This window comes from Trichosurus vulpecula, chromosome 1 (assembly GCF_011100635.1).
Source record: "Trichosurus vulpecula isolate mTriVul1 chromosome 1, mTriVul1.pri, whole genome shotgun sequence".
Lineage (NCBI taxonomy): Eukaryota > Metazoa > Chordata > Mammalia > Diprotodontia > Phalangeridae > Trichosurus > Trichosurus vulpecula.
The window spans coordinates 538,639,471-538,654,078 of record NC_050573.1 but is presented as its reverse complement, the minus strand read 5'-3'; the positions used below and the strand labels follow the sequence as shown (position 1 = coordinate 538,654,078).

Genomic DNA, 14,608 nt, shown 5'->3' with positions numbered 1-14,608 from the left:
CTCTGGAATTTGGTGACAATATTCCTAGGAGTTTTCTTTTTGGGATGTTTTTTTCAGGAGGTAATTGGTGGATTTGTTCAATTTCTATTTTACCCTCTAGTTCTAGAATATCAGGGAAGTTTTCCTTGATAATTTCCTGAAAGATGATGCTTCTCTTGATTCTTGTGTTTGAAAGTCAAATTTTCTATACAGCTCTGGTCTTTTCACTGAGAAAGCTTGAAAGTCCTCTATTTTATTGAAAATCCATATTTTGACTTGAAGCATGATACTCAGTTTTGCTGGGTAGGTGATTCTTGGTTTTAACCCTAGCTCCACTGACCTCTGGAATATCGTATTCCAAGACCTTCGATCTCTTAATGTAGAAGCTGCTAGATCTTGGGTTATTCTGATTATATTTCCAAAATACTCAAATTGTTTCTTTCTGGCTGCTTGCAGTATTTTCTCCTTGATCTGGGAGCTCTGGAATTTGGCTACAATATTCCTAGGAGATTTCTTTTTGGGATCTATTTGAGGAGGTGATCTGTGGATTCTTTCAATTTTTATTTTGCCCTGAGGCTCTAGAATATCAGGGCAGTTCTCCTTGATAATTCCTCCACCCCCAGTTGTTGTGATTCTTAACAGAGATCAAGGATGGGGATTGTTTTGTAAATCTTAAAGCACTATATAAATGTCTGTTATCTATGTTTTCATATATCTTATTGTATGGGACAGAATTTTCAAATAATAGGAGAGACATCTTTAGGAGAAGCAAAGTGAATTTATTTTACAAACCTTGCAATATTTGGGCACACCTCCATAATGGAGGAGGTGAGGTAAAAGGAAAGGCTGCTTTAATTTATACTCTTAATGAAAAGATTCCTGCCCACCTCTATCCTTTCCCACCATTGGCTGGGAGGCAGGCTTACAGTCTAGGTGAGAAAACTAGACAGAGGACCAAGGTTGATCCAGTCTGTTCAGGTTTTTCCTATCTGGAACTCAACTGCCCATGGTGGCATCTAAAAGTCTAGGAGAAGAAATGAGGTGGGGAAGAGACCTTCCCGGAGCAAAGAACAAATAGCTCACAGGTAGTCCATTATCTTCGTATTTGGTTCTAATGACTGAGAGAGGGGGAAGGGCACGGCCACAGCTACAGGCCCTGACCTTCCAGAGTCACCACAGGGCCAAATCCCAAGCCTCTCCTACTCCCTCAAACATTCCCTATTTCAGAAATATGAGAAGAGTGTAACCCCTGTATTTTACCCTGTGAAATCTTCACAATTACCTGTCCCAAACATTATGAAAGGTAGGAAGGAAGGAAGGAAGGAAGGAAGGAAGGAAGGAAGGAAGGAAGGAAGGAAGGAAGGAAGGAAGGAAGGAAGGAAAGAAGGAAGGGAAGGAGGGAGGAAGAGAGGGAGGGGGAGAGAGACAGAGAGAGAAACCAAGAAAGTCTATATTGAGGCAACATCAGTTCTGTGATCTGTTTCCTCAAAGTAAGAGCACAGTAAAAACAGCACAGACTCTGAAGTCAGAGGACTTTGTTCAGCCTCTGCTTCTGATGCTTAATCCCTGTGTCACCTTGGGGAAGTCATTTAACCTCCCTGGGTCACAGTTTTCTCATCTATAAAATTACATGGCTGGAGCAGATGGTCTCTAAAATTCCTTCCAGCTCTAGACCTACAGTCTTATGAAAGGCAAATCGCTTAACCTTTCTGGGCGTCAGTTTCCCTATTTGTAAAATAAGAGAATTAGATAAGTGGCTTCTGAGGTCCTATGAGATGCCTGTTTTTCTCCCTTTGTTTTCAAGGGTTGCTATGGCCAAAAACTTCATCACTAAGTGACCAGCCTACTGGAAGCAGGAGTCACTGCCCTTAGTTAGTTAGGCTGGACCTTAGAAAGAAAACTGGTCTATTTCCAGGATCCAACACAAAGCCTGGCACTTTCAGAGCTAGTGCTCTGCTAGCACACTCTTCAAGAACCCGGGTCAAAAAAAAAAATGTTCTTCCCTCCCACTTACCTCTTCGAATCCTTGGCTTCTTTTAAGACTTATATCAAGCACCACCTCCCCTTGGATGCCTTTGGTAGACCCCCTAGCTCCTTGAGGGCAGAGACTATTTTTTCTTTTTGGTTTTAAATTATTAACTTCAGGGAGTCATGAACTTGAATGGTAATACACACACACACACACACACACACACACACACACACATACACACACACATATACATATAAGTGTGTTTATGTGTGTGTGTATTATGTGTACATGTATCTTACTTTTTTTTCACTAACCTCTAACTGAAATTTGGCATTTCTTTCAATAATTTAAAAACATTTTTCTAAGAAGGAATCCATAAGCTTCATTAAAGTGCCAAAGAAAAACGTGACACAAAAAAAGGTTAAGAATCGCATTGAGCCTAAGCCTCACATTCTATTAAATAGTCAGTCTACAAACACCAAGCATTTATTGTATACCAGGTACTGTGCAAAGCAATAGTAATACAAAGAAAAAGCAAAGGTAGTCACTGCCCTCAAGGAGCTTACCTTCTAATGGAGACTAATATACAGATAAATACAAAGTAGGATTGAAGGGATGGTATTAGCAGCTAGGGGGCCTACCAAAGGCATCCAAGGGGAGGTGGTGCTTGATATAAGTCTAAAAGAAGCCAAGGATTTGAAGAGGTAAGTGGGAGGGAAGAACATTTTGGGCAATAGTCAGTATAAAGGCATGGAGTGTTGTATTCAAGAAATGGCAGATATGGCTAGATTATAGAGTGCATGGAGGGGAAAATGAATGAAGAATACTAAAAAGATAGGAAAGAGCCAAGTTATAAAGAGCTTCAGATGCAAACCAGAGGACTTTAGATTTTATTGTGAAGGTAATGAGGAGTTAATGAGTTTTTAGTATAGGGAGATTGGTCAGACACACCCTTCAGGATCATGGGATCATTGATATAGGGTTGGAAGGGGTCTCAGAGGTCATCTTCTCTTGTTGTTCAGTTGTTTTAGTTGTGTCTGACTCTTCATGACCCCATTTAGGGTTTTCTTGGCAGAGATACTAGAATGGTTTGCCATTTCCTACTCCGGCTCATTTTACAGATAAGGAAACTGAAGTGAACAGTTAAGCGACTGGCACTGGGTGATACAGCTAGTAAGCGTCTGAGGTGAGATTTGAACTCAGGTCTTCCTGACTCCAGGACTAGCACTCTATTCACTCCACCACCCAACTTCCCAACATACTCAACAATAATCAACTATTTCTCATTTTACAGATTGACTTATTTTATAAATGAAGAAATTGAGCACAAAAAAATCTTAAGCGACTTCTCCAAAGTAACATTAAGAGCAAGGATCATAGGATCATTGACATGGTCAGAAGGGGCCTCAGAGGTCATCTTGTCTAATCATTCCATTTTACAGATGAGGAAACTAAGACACAGAGAACTAAAACGGCTTGTGCAACAGGATTTAAACTCAGGTACCATTACTCAAGGTTCAGTGGGAAAGTTCAGAGCTCTGCTCTGCATTATATTTCCTTTCCAGAATCTGAATCCAGGTCTTTTGAGTACAAATTTACTGCTCTTTCCACTATAATAAGCAGTCTCCAGGTGATAGTGACTATAATTGAAAGAGGAAAAGGAATGGCTGGAGTCTGCTAACCTATTCCCTCTTACCCTAGAGTTCCTCCTGTACACACACAGACTTTGTGCTTGCAGATGAGGAATGATAGAGGGCTAGTCAAGGGTTTGGTAGGACTTCAATGAGGTGCTCAGCACAGATGGGAGAGAAACGATGAGTGGGACATAAATGCTTCTCTCATCTTATGCATTCATGTGCCTCCGCAAATTTAGTTGTGTGTTCCTCTGCCTGGAAAAGGACAAGAAGTACTGGGTTAGTTGTGATGGAGTGTTGGCTTGCCTTCCTGTCTTCCTACTAGTCACTCCAAGTCTATATAGAAAGTGTCTCTCCCTACTCGAGAGTGAGAGACAACGGTGACAGCAACATGGTGTAGTAGAAACAATGTTGAATCTGGCATCAGAGGATTAAATGAGATTAAACGGTGGAAGTAAATGGAAAAGGCCTCAAATGTCACCAGCTAAAGTGTTTATGTGCAGTAGAAACGGGAGGGGGAAATAGCTAACTCACTATATTCTTATTCTGCACCCAAAATAACCACCTGGAATAATTTTGATTGTTTAATTCTCTTTGTTTATCAGTCCTTAAGCCTGCAAAGCCAAGAAAGCCTTATGCAGACTGCTTCTAAACAAATAAATGTGCTCAGAGAGATCTGATTGCAAAAACAGCGCATCCCTACTCTGTTATTTAATTAGCTGTGCGACTCAACGCTTAGCACAGTGTCCGATACGCACTAAGCGTTTAATAAGTGCTGGTTGATTTGTTGACTTAACCTTGCACGAGTCACTTCTTACATCTGTAAAAGCAAAGTGTGGACTAGATAGCCTCTAAGGCCCCTTCAGCTCCAAAGCTAGGATGCTAAGTGCTCTCACTGGAGTCAGAAGACTTGGATTTGAATACCAGATCTCTACCCTAATGGCTGGGTGACCATGGACAAGTCTTTGAATCTGGCTATACTTCGTGGGGCTTGTAAGAAAAATGTCAATGAAATGTGACTTACGCCACCCTTTCCTTCAACCTCTAGTACACCACCGGAACATTTTCATTATAAGCCTACTGAGCTAAGTGAAAAACAAAATACGCTACTCTTGCATGCTTTTTCTGCTCAGAATGCAGTACTAGAAAACTAGAAATCCACTCTTTTTATTTCTGCTGATGGTACAGGATTATAGTGATTTATACTATTAATATGAGAAGCGATATGATTATTCAGTTAATATATTATTCATTTCACTCATGATCTATTCTTTTCACATCCTGGCTCTGTGAGTCAATTTTTCCTCCCTGCTATTTTAATAGAGTAGCATTTTAAATTGCAAGAACACTACATTAAACATGTATAAGATTTAATCTCATTTAAAATGCTTCTTTTTTCTAGCAGGATATGCCTAATAAGCATAAAAACAATAATGCTCGCAATTCTATGGTGTATTAACGGAACATATTGTGAAGGATACATCATAAAAATAAGATTGAGCACTAATTAATGAATATGTTAAGACTTTGGTGTTTTCCCCCCTGAAGCTGCTGTGTGATTGACAATGAAGGGTTCATCTCTTCCTGAAAATCAATGTAGAAACTGCTGAAAAGTTTATTGAAATCCCTGCCTGGCTTTTAATATAGTATGATCTCTTACACAGAGATCACAGCAGCTGATATCTCCCATAATTAATGTTAGGTTTGACAATAAAGAAAGAAATGGATTCCTATTTGAATAATCACTGATTGGCAATAAAAGATAACATAGTTAGGCTGCAAATGTTCTGTTAATTAAAGGCACTCACAAATAGCTAGAGCATTCCTGATAAATTCTGTCCCCTTTGCATAACATAGATAAATCAAATCTCATTACAATGCATAGCCTTATTTTTTTAAACATCATTTATTCAAGTTTAACAATAGTTATTGAGCACCTGCTGTGTGCAGAGCATTGTTCCAGGTGCTAAGAGTACTACCGAACAACATTGTGCCTGCCTTCAAAAAGCTTGTAGTTTAATAATGGGACTAAAATAGACATATTAATTTGTTGTTATTCAGTCATTTTCAGTCCTGTTCAACTCTTTGGGACTCCCCGTCAGAGTTTTCTTGGCAAAGATATGTAACAATAATATTACTAGCGGCTGCTGTTAAGGTGTAAGACCAACAAGAAGACCAACAACACCAGGACACAGGACGGCTGCTAGCATGGGTTCTTTGATCTGATTTTCTAAGGAAAGCAACTTTAAGAGGTTTACCATCTCACTTTACTCAAACATACATATATCATTCACTTAGTTCAGGAGAAAAAGCCAGTGCCCTGAACTTCAGAGCAGATACAAACAGAAATTACAAACAGAGAAAATATAAACAGAGCAAACAACACAAATCAACAGACAGGCTTCTAGCTGTCTGACCAAAGCTATACATACATGGTTACCAGAGAGAGAAGCACCAACATCTGGGTTTTCAAAGCCAGGGGCTCCTTAACGGCTACCCAGAGTCTCCCAACCAACACTCTTTCAGTGAGCAAACCCCAAACAAAATGCTCACCTCAGAGTATATGTACACTTCTTCAGGGTCAGAGTGCTTCACACCTCTTGAGGGCTTCACACCTCTTATCAGCTAATGAGCAACATGGTGTGGGCCTTCCTACACACAAAGGCAAGATTCAATCAAAGGCACTTGATTGCCTTGGTGCTGAGAAGCACTCTAAAAGAAAAAATAGTAAGAAGTCCCACTTTGCTTACCCTTACAAGATTCTAGAGCAGTTTACCATTTCCTTCTCCAGCTCATTTTACAGATGAGAAAACTGAGGCAAAGAAGATTAAGTGATTCACCCAGGGTCACACAGCTAGTAAGTGTCTGAAACTCAGGAAGATTGGTCTTCTTGACGCCAGGCGCAGCATTCTACTACTTAGCTGCCCTAATTATTAATTACTATATTACAAATTGAATACTAAAGTGTACAAGAGAGGTTCAAAGTATGATATAAGTTAGAAGAAAAGGCTCACTTGTGGCTAGGGGTTTAGGAGGAAATCATGGAGAGCTACACAGAGGAAGCAGCATTTCATAGGAGCACAGGCAGTTAGCTAAGTGCTATAATGGATAGAACACTGGGCCTGGAGTCAGTCAAGACTTGAGCTCAAATATGATCTCAGTCATTTACTAGCTGTATGGCTTTCATCAAGTCACTTAATTACTGTTTGCCTCAGTTTCCCCAACTATAAAATGGGCATGATAATAGTATCAACCCCCCAGGGTTTTTGTGAAGCTCAAATAAGATAATATTTGTGAAGAGCTTACCTCAGTGCCTGGCAAATAGCAGGCATTTAACAAAAGTTTCCTTCTTTCATAGGATCATAAACAGAGAGCTAGAAGAATTAAAAATGCCATCTTGCCCAACTCCCTCATTTTACATATAAGGAAACTGAGGTATCCAAGCTATAATCATAGAAAAGAGATAGGACTTCAACAGGTGGGCATTCTAGGCACAGAGAAAGGAATGAACAAAGATTTAGAAGAAGGAAAGCTTAGATCACACTCGAGGATCTGTGGAGAAGGCTGGCTTGGTTGGAGCATAAGACACATGAAGGGGGGGGATAAAGTTGAAGTCAAATTGTAAAGGACTTTGAATGTCAAGCTAATGATTTTGAAGTTAATGTGGAAAATAATGGGGAGCCAATGAAGATTTTTGGCCAGGGGAATGGTGTGCTCTGACCTGGGCATGAAGAAAGATTAATCTGTCAGAGATAAAGTAAAATGGACTAGAAACAAGAGAAACTGGATAAACTGCATTTCCTTAGAAAAGACCTCACTCGGAGTGAGTATTTTTCAGCTGAATTGAACTTATGTCTATGTCTTATAAGTTAAACAAGGTTAAACCAAGCCTACATATCATTATCAAGTGTCTAAGAGAGTGTTTTGGTCTGGAGGGTAATAATCGTAAGAAAGCTCTGCCTGGTATATATGGCCTGACATAATCTATCACTGAGAACTCAGGAAAAACAAACAACGGTAAACAAACCAGCACAAAATCTTGGCTTTTGGCCATATCCTTAGATAGAAATGCATATAATAGCATGCAGTCTAACTCCTCCAAGATCTGAAACAGTTGTCAAATTGGTATCTGAGCTGGTCCCCTCTTCAATCTTTCTCCTCCATCTTTTCATTTATTGTTATTGAAGAATTCTGGGTTGTTGTGTTTGTCCTTCATTCTGAAAGAGGACCATGACATCAGGGAAATGATGACATAACTTGTAGTTGACTTTGATTTGAGTGAGGGAAGGCTGTGCAAAGTCACCAGCCTCACTTTGTCCTCCAGAGCCACCGGCTTCCAGTGGCCTCATATTCACCAGGAGGACTGGAGAGGGCCTGGAATGCAATGGGACACCCTGGTCCTTCCAGGCTATGGTCTTTTCAGGTTCTCACTTGGAGTGAGGTAATGCCCATTCAGTGAATAGGCCTCTCCCAGAATTCTGGGAGCCCCCAAGGAACAAAAATTATGCCTCAGGTCTAGAAAGGCAGACTTGAGGAGCCTAATAAAAGCATGAAGGAAATAGAGCAAACACATATTTAATCTTCACATCCCAGAATGCCAGACCTGGCAGAATATTTTTTTAAAAAAGTTATAAATGTAACAACTGTCAATAAAAACAATTAGATAGATACGCAAAACAAAGGACAAAATCTTGCCCCAAACCCTTAGCTTTCAACAAGGAAGAACCAGTATCTTGTGATGGCTTGAGTGCTGGACCTAGAATTAGGAAAGCCTGGGTTCAAATCCCACCTTATTCACCTACTATGTGGTTCTGTGTAATTCAATTAACTCCTCTGGGCCTCAGTTCTTCATTTGTAAAATAAGGAAATCAGACTGGATGGCCTCTAAGGTTCCTTCTAGCTCTAAATTCATGCTCCTATGAATTAACCAATGCAATTAAGCAAAGAAAATATATCTATTCTGACATTCCCCATCTGCTGCCACTGTTGCTCACACACATGGGCAAGTTCTACCACCTTTGGCCCTGACTTTTGAATTCCTTTGCTCCTGGTGCCATTTGGGGATCTCTTAGTCTAAACTTGTATCTGAATTATTGCCTCAGATTTGTTTTATCTCACATAATAGTGTTTGGGTTCCAGTCCTTGATTCCCTTCAAATCACCCTGGGAAGTCCACTCAACAAAAATGCAAAGGAGGTGGGTGAAGCTGAGGTGAGGAGATTCTTTTCAATTCCCATAATCCCTCTGGTTGTCACGTAAATTAACTTCAGAGCAAGACTAAAAAGGCTGACATGGAACTAATGAAGCCGATCACTTTTTCCCCTTCTAATCCTAGATAATATGATTCCCTGAATGCAATTTGATAACTTCCCAAATTCTACACGTGTCTTTATGATTATAAATTATGATTGTATTATAATCCGAGTTCTGACACTGACAAAAACTAATACTAAGTATTGGTATAGGGCCTAAGAATTTATAGTTTCTGGGTTGATGACAAATTTTGCCTTTGTTTCAGCACCCACAAGGAAAAGTAGAGAGTGTGATGATAATGGAAAAAGTACCAGCTTAGAGTACTAAGACAAAGAGAGTTCAAGGGGGTCTTCAAAGACTGTACCCCATCAGGTTCAAGGAAGTTCCCAGAGACTGTACCCCATCATTCCCTGCTCAAACAAATAGGATCCAAATTCCTTTGGGGAAAGGGGGGAAGGTCTCAGCTTCTGAAACTGCTTCCTGCTGGCAAGGGGTATAGGCTGTCCCTGCCTCAATGGGTCCCGTTCAAGGGGCACATAGCCTGAGAAGTCATCTGGAAGCTGATGGCTTGGACCCTGGAGGAGACAAACCTGGCAAGGAGATTAAACAAACAAGGACCAAATAGGCAGTATAAGAGTATAGAGAAAAGACAATTTCCCTGGAGGAGATTGAAGATGACAGTTTTGTAACTAGCTCTCCTAACCACTTGTTCTGTGTACCACACTGCTTTGGGGTTCAGGAGTGTGTGGCACACCCGAAGAAGTAAGTCAGGGGTATCTAAGAGCAAAGTTTGATATTTAGTGAGCCTGTGGCTAGCCAGGCACTGGTGGCCCTCTGCTTCTAGGATGCTCTGAACTCGATGGGGAGTCAGAACTTCTAAAGGCTGATCAACCAGAGGGTTTAGAAGATTCCTCAATTAGACTGGCTGTAGCAGCCACAAAATCTAATTGTTTTAAAAAATAGGCAACTGGCCTGGGGTCAGGTCCTAAGGACTGGATTAGGACTCCCAAAGCCTGTCTTCTCCTTTCATCAACATAAAGAGTGAAAGGTTTTTCTGGATAGGGTAGAGCTAATGCTGGAGTGGTGGTCAATTTAGTTTTCAAAGTTCCCAAAGCTTTAGCCTGGTGGGTTTCCCTCTCTAGAGGGAGTGTGATTAATGGTTACAATCCCTCCCAGGCCTTGGATATTGGATACTGAAGGCAATAGGGGAACCCTTTAGGATTTCAAAGGCAAACTGTGGCTGGGGTGGCAGAAGTAGCTCTCCCAGAATTCCCTGAAACCAAGCAGTTGACTCAACTGTCTCCCACACCTCAGGGGGAACATGGGGAGGTCGGGTAAACAGAGGGAAAAGGGATCTGGGAGGTTTAACTAGAGAAAATTGGCTTCCCAATTTTACCATCAGGTCCCTTCCCAACAAGTGGGTAGGACCAAAGGAGAGCATAAGACAGGGGTGTTCAAAAAGAGATCCTCAAGCAGGCAGGGGAGGAGATATTTCTGGAGACATCCCTTAATTTCCTCTTCAATGGCACTTTCACTGCCGCAGCCTGGGTTTAATTCCTGGTCAGGGAACCATATGATGAGATTAAAAAAAACATATGTTTTTAGGAGCGCTCGAGACCCCAAAATACCGACGCACCAAGTCCTGCCGAATGAATTTGACTCAAGCCTTCTCATCCAAAGAAAAAGAAAGTTTATTAAAGATTCACTATATTGGGTAGTCTGTTAAGGGAGCTTGAGCATTTGTGACACCAATGCCAGTGGGCCAGATTGAGTCTAAACTGAGTTAGATTGAATCTGAGCTTAGCTAGATTGAATCTGAGCACCTCCATGGAGGCAAGATGGAGCTTATATACAGAAAGATTGTGGAAGGGATCTAGGAGTGGTCAAGTAGTCTGGGGTGACTAGAGGAGGGTTTTAGGGAAGGTTTTGAGGAGGAATCTAAGGAGGATCTTGATGGGACTGCTGTGCCTCTAGTAATGAGATTAAGAGAGAGAAGTAGCTGAGGGCTACCTAGAGATAACAGACTATACAGGGCTAGGCTAATTTAAGGGTAACAGAGATTTGGGCCAAGCAATAATGGAAGGCTTATGGCCTCAGGTGAAGTCCAGATCAAGTAGGAAGATTCAGGGAGAGTTCAAGGGGGTACCCAGAGACTGTATCCCATCAACTATTTCTTGGTTGTACTCCAGAAACAGAAGACTAAACTAGATGGACCTAGTATAGCAGATTCTTGTAATTCTCTCTTCTTAAGACCTAGGGCAAAATAAAACATAAAATTAAATAGATGATTTCTGTCTGGAGTATCACTAAGACTTTCCTCCATTCTTAGTGGTTCCCAGTAGAACTGAATTAGGCACAGTCTTTCCATGGGATCTGCAAGGAAAAAGAACATATTGATATCCAAAGCTTAACTATCTTTTCCTCTTCATTTAGCTATAATCACAGGATGCTCTGGGCAAGATGTACATGGACAAGATATCTGAGCATTAATGATATTTTTTTTGTCATAAATGTCATTTGTTAAACATTTAAGTTTACAAATTAATGTGCACCAATTAGCAGTATCGATGTAGTTGGAGAGTATTGCGTCAAGCAGCATGATGAGAACCTTCAATGGTATGGTGGAATTTGTGACCCTTTCCAAGACCCCGGCTCTTTCGGCCAGCTGAGGTAAGCCCCCGCATCTCCCTGTGTTTGTGCACTGACTTGGTGATCCATTGAGTGTTGGGATTTCGTCTGATAGTTTTATGGAATGGGTCAATAAGAATAACCTCAAAGAATTTGTAGGCTGAATCTTCACCCACCCAGTATGAGTTCAAGACTCTTAGGGCCCCACAGTGTCAGCCAGCATGTTCTTCTGCTACAGACTGAAGGCTCCTGGCAAACTTCAGCTAATTGATGCCATGATGCACAGGTTTGCCATAGGTTGCACCCCTGGGAACTGGATGTTTTTGGCCACCATGGCGAACTCGGATACAGTAGATGACACAACCTTGCTTGACCTTGTAGCCCAGTCTACAGACTTTGTCGGGTCTGGTGGGCCAGGGTGCATGGTGCAGTGTGAATAGCTGGCGGCACACGCAGCAGGAGCCGCATGACATCCAACTGCTTCTTCCTCCACAGCTCCTGGATGTACTCGTAGGCCCCCATCCTGGCTCACGCCTAGCCTACCTGATGGCTGCCACCGACCGGAAAGCATTAATGATATCTTTCATGATGAAATGAAAGCTCCCCTTGCTCCCTTGTAAACTATGGGTCAAAAGCCCAAAGGGTCCCCCTATTCTATACCCAGAACCAAATATACAACTTCTCAAAGGAACTTTCGTCCTATATGCCTCACTGGAACCTCAAACAATATGTCCAAAATGGAGCTTATTAAGTTTTTATAAATCTACTCTTGTTGGGGTGTAGGTTACTGATACTGATAAGATATAGATTTTGGGAACCCCCTTGAGCTCTCCCTGAGTTTTTTCCACTTGATCTGGCTTTTCATGCCCAAGTTACTTAGTCTGATCACCTCCAGATTGCCTCCAGCCATTTCCCAAACTCATTCCTATCAAAATACACCCATCTGTTACCCTAGCCCTCCATTATCTGTCATCTCCAGGTAGCCTTCAGCTGTTTCCCACCCGTATTCCCATTCCTGGAGTCTGACCTCACCCCAGTCCCCCCAGTCACCCCAGTCCCATCAAACCCCCCCTAAACCCCTCCTCCCAACACCCCAAACTGCTTGACCACCCTAGATCCCTCCCACAACCTTTCCGTATATAAGATCCCTCTTGCCTCGATGAAGTTGCTCAGATTCAATCTAGCTCAGCTAAGATTGTTCTGGCCCCCTTGTCAACACAAGCATCACAAAATGGTGAGACTTCCTAAAAGTCTACCCAATATGGTGAATCTTTAATAAACTTCGGGGTTTTTTGGCTATAAGAAGGCTTGGGTCAAATTCATTAGGCAGGACCCAGAGTGTCAGTATTTTGGGGTCTCAAGTACCCCTAAACCTCAACATGTGGTTCTCTGACCCCAACACTCTCCTTTGTTGTTTAATTTTTTCTGACTGTGGTACCATCAGAAATCATCTAGTCTACCATATTTATAATCTTGGGATTGAGGTTGACTCTTCCTTCTCCCCCATGTCTCACATCAAATAAGTTGCCAGTTCTCGTCAATTCCATTTCTGTATATCTTTCATCCATCTCTTTCTCTCTGCTTTTTTTTTCCACCACCTTTGCACAGGCCCCTAGCCACCTGACTGAACTACTGCGTTATTCTCCATAAAGGTCTTTCCACTTCCACTCTTTGCCCTCTAATCTCTCCTTTGTAACTCTACTAGAATAAGTTCTCTAATGGGTTGATATTCACTACTTTGCTAAAAAAAAATATATTTAGTACTCTATTATCTCCCAAGTACAGGTCAAGTTTATTACCTGGCATTCAAGGAGAGTACTCTGCTGTGGGAGCCATACTACCTTTCCAAACTTATTTCTCCTCTTTGTCACACAATACTATCCAGACCATATTACTCTCTGCCTCACTTGCAATCCAATAATGCACTGCGCTCTCATGCCTTTGTCCTTTTGTTTAAGCCGTTTCCTAAGCCTAGAATGCCTCTCTCCCTATCTTTGCCTGTTGAACCTATAATTTAAAGACTAGGGAAAGTGTTTTCTTCTCTGTGAAGCTATCTTTGTTGATGTGTATTTAGGTTTCCAGTATTGCAAGTAACTGGTGGACTATAGAAGAAGAAGATGAAGAAGAAGAAGAAGAAGAAGAAGAAGAAGAAGAAGAAGAAGAAGAAGAAGAAGAAGAAGAAGAAGAAGAAGAAGAAAAAGAAGAAGAAAGGAGGAGAAAAAGGGGAGAATAGCAATAATAACAGCATTCACATCATGCTTTAAGGTTTGCAAAGTGTTTTACATGTGTTATATTATTTGAGCCTCATAACCACCCTATTAATTAAGTACTATTATTAATACGCCCATTTTAAAGATGGGGAAACTGAGGCTGAAAGAGAATAAGTGATTGGCTTAGAGTCACAGATTTAAATACATGCCTGAGGCAGGATTCCAGGTGTACCTGATTCCAAGTGCTGTACTCTATGTATTGGGCCATCTAGCTGCCTCTAGAGTAAGGATGTTTGCCTAGAGGGTGTTGAAAAGTCACCAATCTTGAATTCAATAGATTCCATAGCCACAGATTTCTCAGGTAGCATTAAAAAACCAAGGCTCTATGACATGCATCCTATTCCTAGGGTGTTGTAAAGCAAGTCCTCTTGATACCAAGACATGGCCTTTCTTGGGTGGGTCTCAGCTGGAATTCCTTTGCAGTCACCTGTGATTTCAGTCTATCAGAATCTGGAGGTACAGCCAGCTTCAGTTCAGTTGTGTTTCAAGGTCAGGTACTACACAGGCCCCTTGACCCCTGGCTGAGTGCCTTCATTGGGTTTTTATGGAGCCAAGTTCTTAAAGTCTTTCTTGGAGGCAATGGTGACACCTATTGGTCCTTTCAAATGCTGTTCTTCATTCATTTGGTGACTCAGCTTTAGCAATACCTTGGGAAGATCCTTATTAGAGCTGTCCTGGGCTAATAAACTAAGACACAAAGTGGCATGGTAGACAGAGAATCGGTCTCAGTGTCAGGATGACAAGATATGATATGAACTGATTAAGCATTTCTTAAGCATTTATTGGGCAGCTAAGTGACACAGTGGATAGAGCTCTGGAACAGAAGTCAGGAAGATTCAACTTCATAAGTTCAAATCCAGCCTCAGACACTTA

At 41.4% G+C, this 14,608-nt stretch overlaps 1 pseudogene; it reads right to left on the bottom strand.

Annotated features, from left to right (window-relative positions):
• Window positions 1-11,425: 11,425 nt before the first annotated feature.
• LOC118833635 lies at window positions 11,426-11,987 on the bottom strand (annotated as a pseudogene).
• Window positions 11,988-14,608: the final 2,621 nt, after the last annotated feature.